The following is an 11968-nucleotide window of genomic DNA, read 5'->3' on the forward strand; positions in this document are numbered from 1 at the left end:
CCACATGGCCTACAAGTTGGCCATACTATTTATTATATTTTTATTATTTTTTCAAAGCTTCAAAATGGCCACCACCAATACTCCTTTTATTTTGCTTCATTTGATTCACGTGCGGCGCCCATACTTCCAAAAATGACAAGAGCTGCCTACGGCCATAATCATCAGCACCATTATTACCAAGACACGGCCATTTCCCAGTCGGTGCTATGCATTTAGCAACCACAATACCATATTGCTGCTATAAAACTTCCACATCCCAGCATTTGCTCCCAAAAAAAGACACGTGCATATACCAGCTCACTACCAAATCACTCAGCCTGTACATTTGCCAAGGCATTCAGGGCAAAGTTTTATTGCACAGCATGCATCCCATATGTACACGGACTCAAAACACCTTTTCAGAAAAACGCCTGACAACGTGTACACTTTGGGCCTTTTTAGTGTATTTTGGGCATTCACGTGCACAATTTGGGTCATTTTAGTGTATTTTGGGCATTCACGTGCACAATTTGGGTCATTTTAGTGTATTTTGGGCAATCACGTGCACACTTTTGGCCATTTAGTGTGTTTTGGGCATTCACACATGCATCTTAGCCTTTGTTCATGCATGTTTGGTTGACATGAGTTCCCATTACTATTTCTACCGTGCCTACGATGGCCGTGCTATACACCCACCATCTTTGTCATCGACATCACTATGTCTCCATCCCACATGCTGATCGTGTGATATCTGCTCGTATCCTATCATTCTGGCTTCATCACCATTATCTTGATTTGCCATTTGAGGTGAGGAGTTACATATCATTTACTGAGTTCATACATACATTTGGCACATCGCGGCTTTGACCTCTAGATCCTTCTTCAACCGACATCATGCTATGGTGACACATCATATTCATGTCACAAATGGATGTTTGAGCTTCAAATGTTATTACCTAGTGAGTGTAGACATTTATTTGATGAGGAGGATGTTTGTGCTAGATGGTCTAGACGTTCTACACATGGTGATTTTGTTGAGGATCTATGTGGATATCTTTACATGGATGGTTTGACATTGATTGCATGGGAGGATGTATGTGGGGATTTGATTGAGTGCCCTACATTTGTGAGCAGAGATGATTATATACCTGAGGATTGGTATCATTATGACATGCATTTAGTGGATGATGAGGTGGATGGTGATGATGATCATCATGTTGATGATGATATTGATGTTGATACTTGTACACATGGTCATGGTCATACACATACTTGTGATGACATTGATGTATCACACCCACATTCCTATGATGATGTATCATACACACACACACACATGATGTAATTGATGTATCACACCCACATACACATGATGATAGTGATACATGTGCACATGATGCCACTGACACATATGTACGTGATGATGATGTATGTGATAGTGATAGTGATAGTAATAGTGAGAGTGATGTGTGAGTCAGATCATGTGGACATGATCTTGATGGGAGGGATGGTAGTGAGCACATCGAGCATTACAAACATCATAGAGCTACCTATCTCTATTCCTAGTGATCATAGGGATACATTAGATGACCATAGTGATGCACTCCATGATCTTAATGGGAATTTGACTAGTCATGATCATTCGGCTAGTCATACATCTTTAGTCACACATGGGATTGACATTTCACATGTCGTTAAGCACATCATAGACCATGAGGAGCATAGACCCGAGGTTCTAGTATTAGATGTGTTGGGATACTCCTCTAGATTTGTCACATGTGGAGAGATTTTGGATACGACCACTACTCCTAGTTTTCATAGCATTCCTAGAAGCATTCAAGTGGATTGAGTTGTTGTGATTGAGCAGTCAGGGATAGTGCATGAGAGTAGTGATGAGTTCATAGAGGTGAGACATCGTAGGAGTATGCATATTGATCATATTTTTAGCATATCCTATGACATTGACTTTGAGAGTTTTACAGTTGATCTAGGTATTTCCTTAGATCCAGTACTGTCAGAGATTGATCTATCATGGGATTTAGATCATATAGGGACACCAATGATGGAGTCGGTCTATACCTTTGGGGATGACCTTAGTGACCTTGGAGATTCCATTGATAGTGAGTTGATTGTTGATACCACTTATACCTCTTGTGTAGACACTTGGTCAGTGCTTAGTGAGACAATCTTTATGATGATCTACCTTCTGTCTTAGAGGGTCACATACATATAGAGTGTCATACACATGGAGATATTGTGCATGGGTTGGATCATACTCATACATGAATAGATATGATGGACCATGCCTTTGACTTATTAAGTGGTGCTACATATGATGGAGACATGAGTTCACATTTGACTCTATATGAGGCCGACCTTGATCTATGTTCATTTGGCTCCTTCGGATGTCAGCACGATCCTGTGTTTTTTGGAGTCAGGACATTTTTCTTTGGATGCATTCTTTGCCATTTGAGAAGCATAGTTTGTGGATATGTGCATCAACATTCAAATGCATCTACGACATCTTCCAGTCTTGGCATACACGATGATTCTTTTGGGCTAGGACCACTTGACATTCTGGCTAGGAGTTTTGAGCTTCTTTGGTGGATACCTTTCATGCCAGATTCATAGTGTGGTCATGAGGATGAGCTTATGAGTTTTCCTTTTGACCCTAGTACTACTATCTCTTTGGAGTTGAGCTCTCCTTTTGATCCAAGAGCTACTACTATTCCAGCTTTGACGGTTCGGGGTATATACCATGCATATCCCTTTGATCCTGGAGGATACTCGACTAGATTTGTCATCGACAGTGGTTCCTGTCATCGACAGTGGTTCCTTATCTACTCCACTTGCACCAGACTATCATGGAGCCATTGCCTTGGATTTTTCATGCCTCAGATTTCCTTTTGATCCAGGAGGTTGCATATATAGCCTCATCATCAACGGGAGTCCTTTATCCTTTCCATTTGATCCAAGGGATCATATGATTCCTGCACAGGTCTTCCACTACATTCAGTCATGGATGTGATTTTTTTGGCTTTTGTAATACATAGCCACTTGTATATGTCTTTTCTTTGGGCACGACCACCCTTCGATTTCGAGGACGAAATCATTGTAGGAGGGGATGGTTTGTAATGAAGTAGGTTTGGGGGTGCACATGCACATGGGAATGGGGCCTAGGCACTTGGGCTTAGGGACATTTACATGTGTACTTTTAGGGGATCCTATATGAGGCATAGGGCTCATGGACATTGTACCCTTTTTTATCATATTCACTCTATAGACATTCATGTCTTCTTGGTGCTCATGCCCAACCTTCCATGGCCTTCTTGGCTATTGCCCTAGGATGGTGACCTACACCCATGTTGTCACTCCATGCTTTGAGTGGCCAACCCTAGTTTCTTGCATATATACATATGTACACATATATATATATTTATATATGTATATATTTATATATACATATATATATAAATACACACACATACCCACACACGCATATATGTATATATATATGTGTGTGTGGGTATGTGTGTGTATATATATATATACATAAACATATACACACACACACACACACACACACACACACACACACACATATACATACATACACATATATATATATGTATGTATATATACATATACTTACATACATACATATATATATATGTGTATGTATGTGTATATATATATATATATATATATATATATATATATATATATATATGTTTATGTATATACATACATACATACACACGCGCACACACACACACACACACACACACACACACACACACACACATCTAAGTATATATCTATATATACCTCTTTTTTAAATGTCTGAAAAAGAAGAAGAGTATTTTCTTTCCACAAAAGCATGGAAGACAAGCACCATCTAAATTAAAAATGCTTTATGGGGGCTACAAATGTTTTGAACCATTCCTATAGCATTGGAATAGCATTTCCCACAAGCTTTCTCAAAAAGACGAAGCACATGGAAATTCTATCGAATGTTGTTTCACTTTATATACCCAAATGGGCCTACTTTTTCTACAATTCTCTCTAAATAAGTATGTCATAAACCATCTTGCCTGCACTTCAAAAAGAGAGGTCTGGTGTCAAAGTAAAAGCTAGCATTTTTAGAACACATGATGTTCACAAGGAGGAAGCATTTCTAAAATGCAGGTGTCGACAAACAAGACAAGGAGGAAGCTAGGACTTCTAGAACACAGAGTGTTGAAAAAATAGCGGCGGATAACCCGTCTTAACTAAGTAAACCATTCATTCAAATGGTGATTTAAACACGTGTCTTAACTTACAAACTATCAACTCCCATTAAAATGGGAGGCAACAACATCTTAGCTCAACAAACATGGTATTATATTGTAAGTGTAGACAAGAAAATTATTGTTTGCATGTTTAGGCGGCATGGTATAAAGTTGGTCCATTTAAATATATCAAGTGCAATTATCTTTAGGAGAACCATTCTTGGTTGTGAGCTTGGAGTTAGTCCTTGCTATTACAAAGAGTTTCAATGAATAAAATGCCTCTTAATTGTCCTTTTTGTCTTAACACTTAGATTATCTTGGTCCCCTGTTTTCAATTATCTTGGTCCCCTATTATTATAAGTAATGGAGGACCATTCATGTATAAATTTTCATAATTCTAATATTTCACGTAAGTGTCGAACAAAAGTTTCACTATGAGTTTCATTAAACTACATGTCAGATATGACACTCCTAGTGATGCTTGCCACTTTTAACATTGTGTCCCGTTGTAATGTCATAAGATTCCTTAGGTCCCTCAGTTACTTGTAGAGTGTCAAAAATGGACATGTGGAGAGCGTACGACCCCGCTCTTCCCGTCCTTCACTTAACACCCAAAAACTCTTTACCACACTTTGAATATAAGAATTTCAATAAGGTGCACACATTAGAGTCTAGGATTTGGAAACTTAGAGGGAGTGTGTTGATTGATAATTTTAAAACAAATCCCCATAAAAATTGACAAACGTATGCTTGATTAGCCTCTAGTTTATATAGTGACACCAAAAATGCTAAGTTTCCATCTTATATATATGCATGACCACACAATGTTTACATTCTTGATGTATGTAAGTTGTATGTATTTTTTATTACCCTTGTTATACATTGGAATTTTGTCAAAATTGAGACCCACATATTTATAGTGTGGTGTGGCATGAGATGGGACAGGGTTATAGGGTTCAATGAACTGAGCAATGATGTCAATTTTGATGAAGCCATAGGAACTTAAAATAATAGAATTGCCAATTTTTTAGGCGATCATAGATCTTATTTTTTTGTTTATTTATACATACTTAAAGGTATCCAATATTCCAATATCATGCATACTTAAAGGTAGCCAATAGTCCAATATCATGTCTCCCTTATTATAATGTTATTCTTTACTATCAATACTTGAAAATATATACCTTGACACCTAGCTAAATTCTCGCATTATCTATTGTGCTATTACATTTTGCAATGAATTAGAAAAATATTTTATCACAAAAAAGTCATTTTATTTGCATGTCTATAAAATAAGTAACAAGCACACCTAAGGGAATACTCTCTATAAAATAATATGATTTCCATGGTAATATGATCCATTTTTTTTTGTTGATGAAGGCAATGCTAAGGCATTGTTTACTTATTTTGGTGTGAGTTACTTAGAACATTTCACTCTATCAGAGCAGAGGTGTTAGCTCCTAGGACATATCATTTGTATTGTCCATATAATACTTGTTTGAAAATGAAAAAAAATCAACAAAAAGTGTGATATGAACATTAGACGTGGAGGTTTCTTTTGGAGTTACTCATTATGATATAGGAGAATTCATACAAGTTTTGCATATAAGGAATGTTCGAATTTTATTCTAGCCTTGCAGGATGATGATGTTGTCAAAGTATGTGTACAAGTAAACGACCCATGATCATCCAAGATAGATAGGGATCAAGCCAATGTGACCATCATGTAATACAAAAATGAGAAGCACGTGTTTTCCTTTCGTGTTGAGTGGTAAGAGTCAAAGGTGTAGGTAGCAATGGAGAAGATGTGGCATTTACTGAAGCATAATCACAAGCCCAAATAATTAATTATAATTTGCCACCATACAACTCATAAGTTACAACAATATTGAAATCTTGGGGGGTTCATTATATGAAAACCATGTATATGAGGTGCATTCACGGCTTATATTTAAAATCCCTTATCTGTTTCCATGAGTAGAATGCACCCTTTTTCTATACAAACTGTAACCTTTGTGAGATTGATATGAACCTTTTTGTAAATATATTTGTGTAAATTAGATAAACTAAAAAAATCCTTATGTTGAACTCAAGTGATAGTTCACATATTTTCAAGTGAACCCACTGAGATTGAAAGTCTACAACCATAACTACACTCATAAATTAAGAGCCTAAAATGATGGTTGTGTTTAGCTATGGTTTAATATGGATCATAGGTTACAACAATATTGAACACCTAATTAACTACTTTTGAAAGGAAATAAGAAATTGTTGGGGTGTAGATAAAACATCTAGGAATGGTAAGGACCATGAAACTTGTGAAGTATTCCACACAAAACTTGAACTCTTTTGACTAGTGCGTCTAGGATTAGGAAAATTAAAAGGATTGTGTAGCTTGATAGCCATGGTAAAGTGATGGGATAAACATTAAATGGACCTTTATGTAGTTTAAAAGATGTCACCACCAATCACAAGAAAACTTATGCTATCATATGTGTCTCCAACAATCACCCACGAAAACTTATGTAGTTAAGTGGGCTTATGAGAAAACTCTCTATGAAATAATATGTTTGCCATGATAATTTAAGCAACAAAAAAATGAGTTAACTTTATTTCCTTGATGTCAACTTGAAAGAATTATTAGAATAGTGCAATCCTCTATGTTTTGACTAGCTTCTATGACCCTTGCATAGGTGAAGAAGACTTCTTTGGGAAGCAAAATGTGTGTACATATGTGTTGATCATTTAGGTAGCCATTGTTTTCCATCAATGAAGGCAATGCTGAGGAAAGGTTTTGCTTGTTTTGGTGTGAGTTGCTTGGACCAGTTCACTCTACCAGAGGTGTTAGCTCCTGGGCCATAGCATTTGTATTCACCATAGAAAACTCGTCTGCAAATGAACAAAAAAGATTAACAAAACGTGTGATATGAACATTAGACATGGAGATTTTAATTTTTGGAGTTACTCGTTATGATATAGGGGAATGCATACTTTTGGTTAGAAGGAATGTTCCAATCATTCCAGCCGTGGGGGATGATGATGTTGTCAAAGTATGTGTACAAGTAAACAACCCTAGAGTAGGCTCCCCATGATCGTCCCAAGTAGATAGAGCCAGAGCCAGTGACCATGCAATATGCGAATGCGTAGCCTGTGTTTTCCTTTGGTGTAACTCACTTTTGAGCGGCAATAGAGCCAAAGGTTGTAGCAATAGAGTGTATGTGGCATTTCTGTAAGCATACTCACAAGGCCAAGCAATTAATTAAGATTTGTGCTTTAGGAAGTTAACATTAGGTGTAATTTTTGTGCACACATGCATGCAAGCGCGCGCATACACACAAGGCCAAACAATTAATTATGTGCTTTAGGGAAGTTTACGTTAGGTGTACACATACATGTAAGCACGCATGTATACGTAAGGATGCACACACACGGTAATGCACATACATTTTGGTAGGCACGCTTGCCCTTCAAATTTGATGAAAATTTTGTTTAAAAAATGCAAGTTTTTTTTTTTTGACCAACTAGGTGTAATTTTGAATGGCCAATTCTTTCAAGTGTATTTGAAATCCATGACGTGCTTTCACATTTTCCATGCATGCACAGGCAAGCGTGCATGCGCACGTGCTCCTCCTCCATTAAACCGCAAAACAAGGTTTACCACAAAGAGAGAACGGGCGTTGCCAAAGATGAAGTCAATGGAGCCCTCGAGGTAGCACTTGTAATAGTAGTGGCGCCCTTCTCGGTCGTAGAGCGTATCCTGCGCACCGTAGAAGCTGCATCCGTAGAAGGCAGACTTGTCACCTTGCACTCGCACTGCCACAGCCTGTTGGCCGACTGCTCCACTCTTCGGAGCTGCAGCGGTGTTCTAATCAATAACCAACGATTCCCATTAGAGTTTTGTGACGATTATTATTATGATTAAGGTACCAGCTTAGAGCTAATCTGTGTACGTGTTATTCTGATTAGGGTACCTTAGAGCTAAATTGTGTACGTATTATTCTGATTAGGGTACCTTAGAATCTGTATATTACCTTGAAGGATATATCTAAGGCTATGACGTTGTCTGCTTCAATTGCAACAGAAGCGCTTCCATAAGTGCCCAGAGGCTTGCCATCCTTCCCTTTGGTAAAGGCATTGTCACCCCACTGAATATAAGTTAGACCAGCCGCTTCTCCTTTTAGTGTGATAAAGGGCTTACTGCTTGGTATGATCACCTTCTCCCTATAATACCGTGCAAAGAAGATAATCACAATTATCTATAAATGACTTTTGTAGATTAATCTCACCTATTATAATACCATGCAAAGAAGATAATCATAGATTAATATCACCACAGCTAACAAGGGGTGCTCCCTCCTAGAGAGGCTAGCCATTGAGGGGTCACAAAGCACACCAATTGAAATGGCTTAAGTGATGATTATATTAAAGTGGGTTAAGTGATTATTATATTGAGGGGTCACAAAGCACACCCAAATGAAGTGGGCTAAGTGATGATTATATCGAAATGAGTAATTAACTAAATTGCTTACTTGTAGATACCCTTTTTGACATAGATAATGACTCTCTGCTTGTTATTCTTAGGCACTTTGTCTATGGCAGCTTGGACAGTCTTGAAATCACCAGACCCATCTTTAGCAACTACAAAGACAGGTGGGCTTGTTTGCTTCTTACCTTCATTAGCACCAAGTTTTCGATCCGGTACCATCTTCTTCACCACTTTCTTACCATAATTCTCTGCTTTCTTCTTAATCTGCTGCTTTTGGCTCTTAACCCACTTGTTAAACACATCGTCTTTGTAGTAATTGGGTCTAGCAGGAAGATGATCATCATCATCCTCGTCTTCATCCTTGTCACGGTGGCATGTGTCTCCTACGCGCTTGACCCACTTATCAAATTCATCAGAAGGGCTTACATTTGTAGAATTAACTGCAGTCGGAGTTGCGCAAAATGCAACCAGTGCAAGGAGTATGTGGGCGATGAAAAGGGTCTTCATGATTAAAACTAAACTTGGTTAATGGGAACTAATCTTAATCATATGATTTGGCGATGAGCATAGCTGGGGAGACTTATATATATGTATGCATATGAGGCCACCCCATGGAGACGAGAAAATGCAATAGACATGCACGAAGCAGGCTGCACGAGGAGCTGTCAATCGAGTTGTTCTTTACATTTTTGCTATTAAAAGAGTCCCCTCATCGTTCTCACGACTACTCCATGTCTTCCCACCAATGACGCGAGACTTTTTTTTCTTTCTATTTTCTTTTTCTTTTTTTTTGTTTTGTTTTGGGGGGCATCTATCCAAATGCGAGTTTTATGATTACCTTATTGAGAACCTCTAAATTATGTAGCCTTTTTTAAAAAAGTATTCCACATAGTAATGAAAATTATGTAACCTTTTTATAAGTACCTCTTTTAGAGCCTCTAAGTCATGTAACCTTTTTTTTTAAAAAATATTCCACAAAGTAATGAAAATTGAAGAAAACATGTTAAGAGTTCAAGGTCATCCAATCCCTTGTACAAACAGTCCTCTAGGGTACATTGTGAAAGTGCTCCTATAGATAAAACTAAGTTCATGACTAACTCTACTACTCAGAGTTAGCTCTTCTTTCTCCACATCCCTTCTAATCTTTGATATGTTGAAATGCCTTACTCCAATAACTTTTCATTTCACTACAAGAGAATCATTGTTTTTCGACACTTAGTTTCCACGCTTGGTCGTGTCGTGGATATGTGTGTTGAAACAGGCGTCGAAATATACGTGAAAAATACGTCGAAATGTGCGTAGAAAAAGTCGTCGGAATACGCATTGAAATAACATTCAAAATTTTTCTTTTTAAAAAAAATTGAATTTATATATAATATTTGCTAGTTCCTATCTTGGGGTGTGTTTTAGCCTTCTCTTTCTACCACTTTGCAAGCATATGTGTCTATGAGAGAGAGAGAGAGAGAGCGAGAGAGAAAGATGATCAGAGAGAAAGAGATAGATAAAGAGCTCTTTTAGAAAAAAGGTGTTGGCGAATTCCCAAATTTCAGCAGTTGTAGAAGACGGTTTGGCGAATCGCTTTGATGGGCTGGAGCATGGGGCTTGTGGCTGTGTGGCTAAAATCTTGGAGGCTATTGTTAAGCCTGAAGGGAGATCAAGCCCCTCCACCAGTTGGGGGTACAGAAGCTCTTTGAAAAAAAGAGAGGTAAAACTTGATTATCTACTAATCCTAATTAGCTAGGTGATTAGCAAGATAATGGGCTCATAAATTTGATGGATTCTAGGCTAGGCTTTGATACCATGTTAAATTTGCAGCAATGTGATGAGCTATGGTGGATCAAATGCTAGAATCAACATCATTAAAAAAAGAGATTAGATGATAATTAAGACATGATTAGTGAGCAATTATCTGATAGCTTAATGTAGGCATGGATAATCAAAAACCAGCAAATTCTCATTAGGCCAATGTCTCAATTTATAGAGTTTACATCCAAGCATCTAATCCCACTGATCTCTCCTTGATTCACTCCACCTCTTTTGCTTGATTCTCTCCACCTCTTTCCAGAATATCTCCACACCTTCTAAATATTCTCATGCTACCCTTTATTCTCTCCCAGTAGATACTTCTCACCTTTTCACAGCTTCTCTCACATTTACAGATTCTCTTTTACAGCCTCTTGCTAAGGGCTTGTTCCTGCACACACCCTATTCACTTGTATATTTCAACAGTAGAAGATCAAGTCAAGGTGAGCGCCTTCAACATCACCCTTGATGGCAAAGCAAGGCAATGGTTCAGGTCCTTGAAGACTAAGGACAAGGCCACCTTTGAAGATTTGAAAGAGGCTTTCAAGGTTGGGTATTCTCACCAAGGTACTAGGTGGAGCCCAGTTGAGCAGCTGCGTAATGTAAGGCAAAAGGAAGGAGAAACCATCAGAGACTACATCAATAGAGTTAGATATCTCCACTCGTGTTGCAGTGCTAGAGACGATTTCTCTAACGAAAGGTTAATAGGGAGACCTCTAGAGGGTCTTGATGACGTGCCCTTACACAACTCATTATATGCCTTGGGCCATACCTCCTTTGAGAAATCCTGCAGGAGTGCTATGGATTTTGAGGAAAATTTCAAGGGAACATGTCCCCAAGAACTCCATGTACATCAAAAGCTTCCTTCAAGACTACCGGCACAAAGTCTGATCTAAAAACCAAGGAGTCCATGTCAGGACACAATGTAGAGAAATTGGATGCTACTTTAATACAACAAATGACCCAACAATGGAGAACCAGTCAAGTTTGGGATCGGGGAGGTCAACCCCATCTTTATCCTTGGAGAGAACTTGTATGGTGCCCAGCCTATCCAGCCGACCATACCGGCACGGAGTGTCCACACTTGTTGACACCCTGTCCTAGCCTCTATTGTACATATTGCATGAAATGGGACAATCATGAGGTCTCCAACTACTATCATCAAAAAGCTGCCTTAGCCGGAGCTCTACCCCAGGCATTGCCCGCCAACCCTAGGCAATCGCAGGCACCCAGCACTTACAATTCATAACCCACCTCAACCTAGCCAAGATGTGGCCCATAGAGGAATCCTCAAGGAACCTAAAATGGCCTTACGACCCTGGTTCTTCCACCTCATCCCCCACTGCCAAGAGTTGCACCAATTTGTCAACTAACCCTGACGAAAATCTTTGAAGATGGGAATGAGGGGGAAATTCTGGAGGTTCCTATT

At 38.6% G+C, this 11968-nt stretch overlaps 1 pseudogene across 1 annotated transcript; it reads right to left on the bottom strand.

Annotated features, from left to right (window-relative positions):
* Positions 1 to 6700: 6700 nt before the first annotated feature.
* On the bottom strand, positions 6701 to 9243 carry LOC147611631 (putative pectinesterase 53; annotated as a pseudogene). Its single transcript, XR_015263804.1, has 5 exons — positions 8780 to 9243; positions 8282 to 8471; positions 7909 to 8115; positions 7242 to 7477; positions 6701 to 7139 (listed from the first exon to the last, which is right to left on the bottom strand). The product of XR_015263804.1 is annotated as a putative pectinesterase 53 (transcript).
* Positions 9244 to 11968: the final 2725 nt, after the last annotated feature.

This window comes from Cibotium barometz, chromosome 47 (genome assembly GCF_041138505.1).
Source record: "Cibotium barometz isolate CiBa-2024 chromosome 47, ASM4113850v1, whole genome shotgun sequence".
Classification (NCBI taxonomy): domain Eukaryota; kingdom Viridiplantae; phylum Streptophyta; class Polypodiopsida; order Cyatheales; family Cibotiaceae; genus Cibotium; species Cibotium barometz.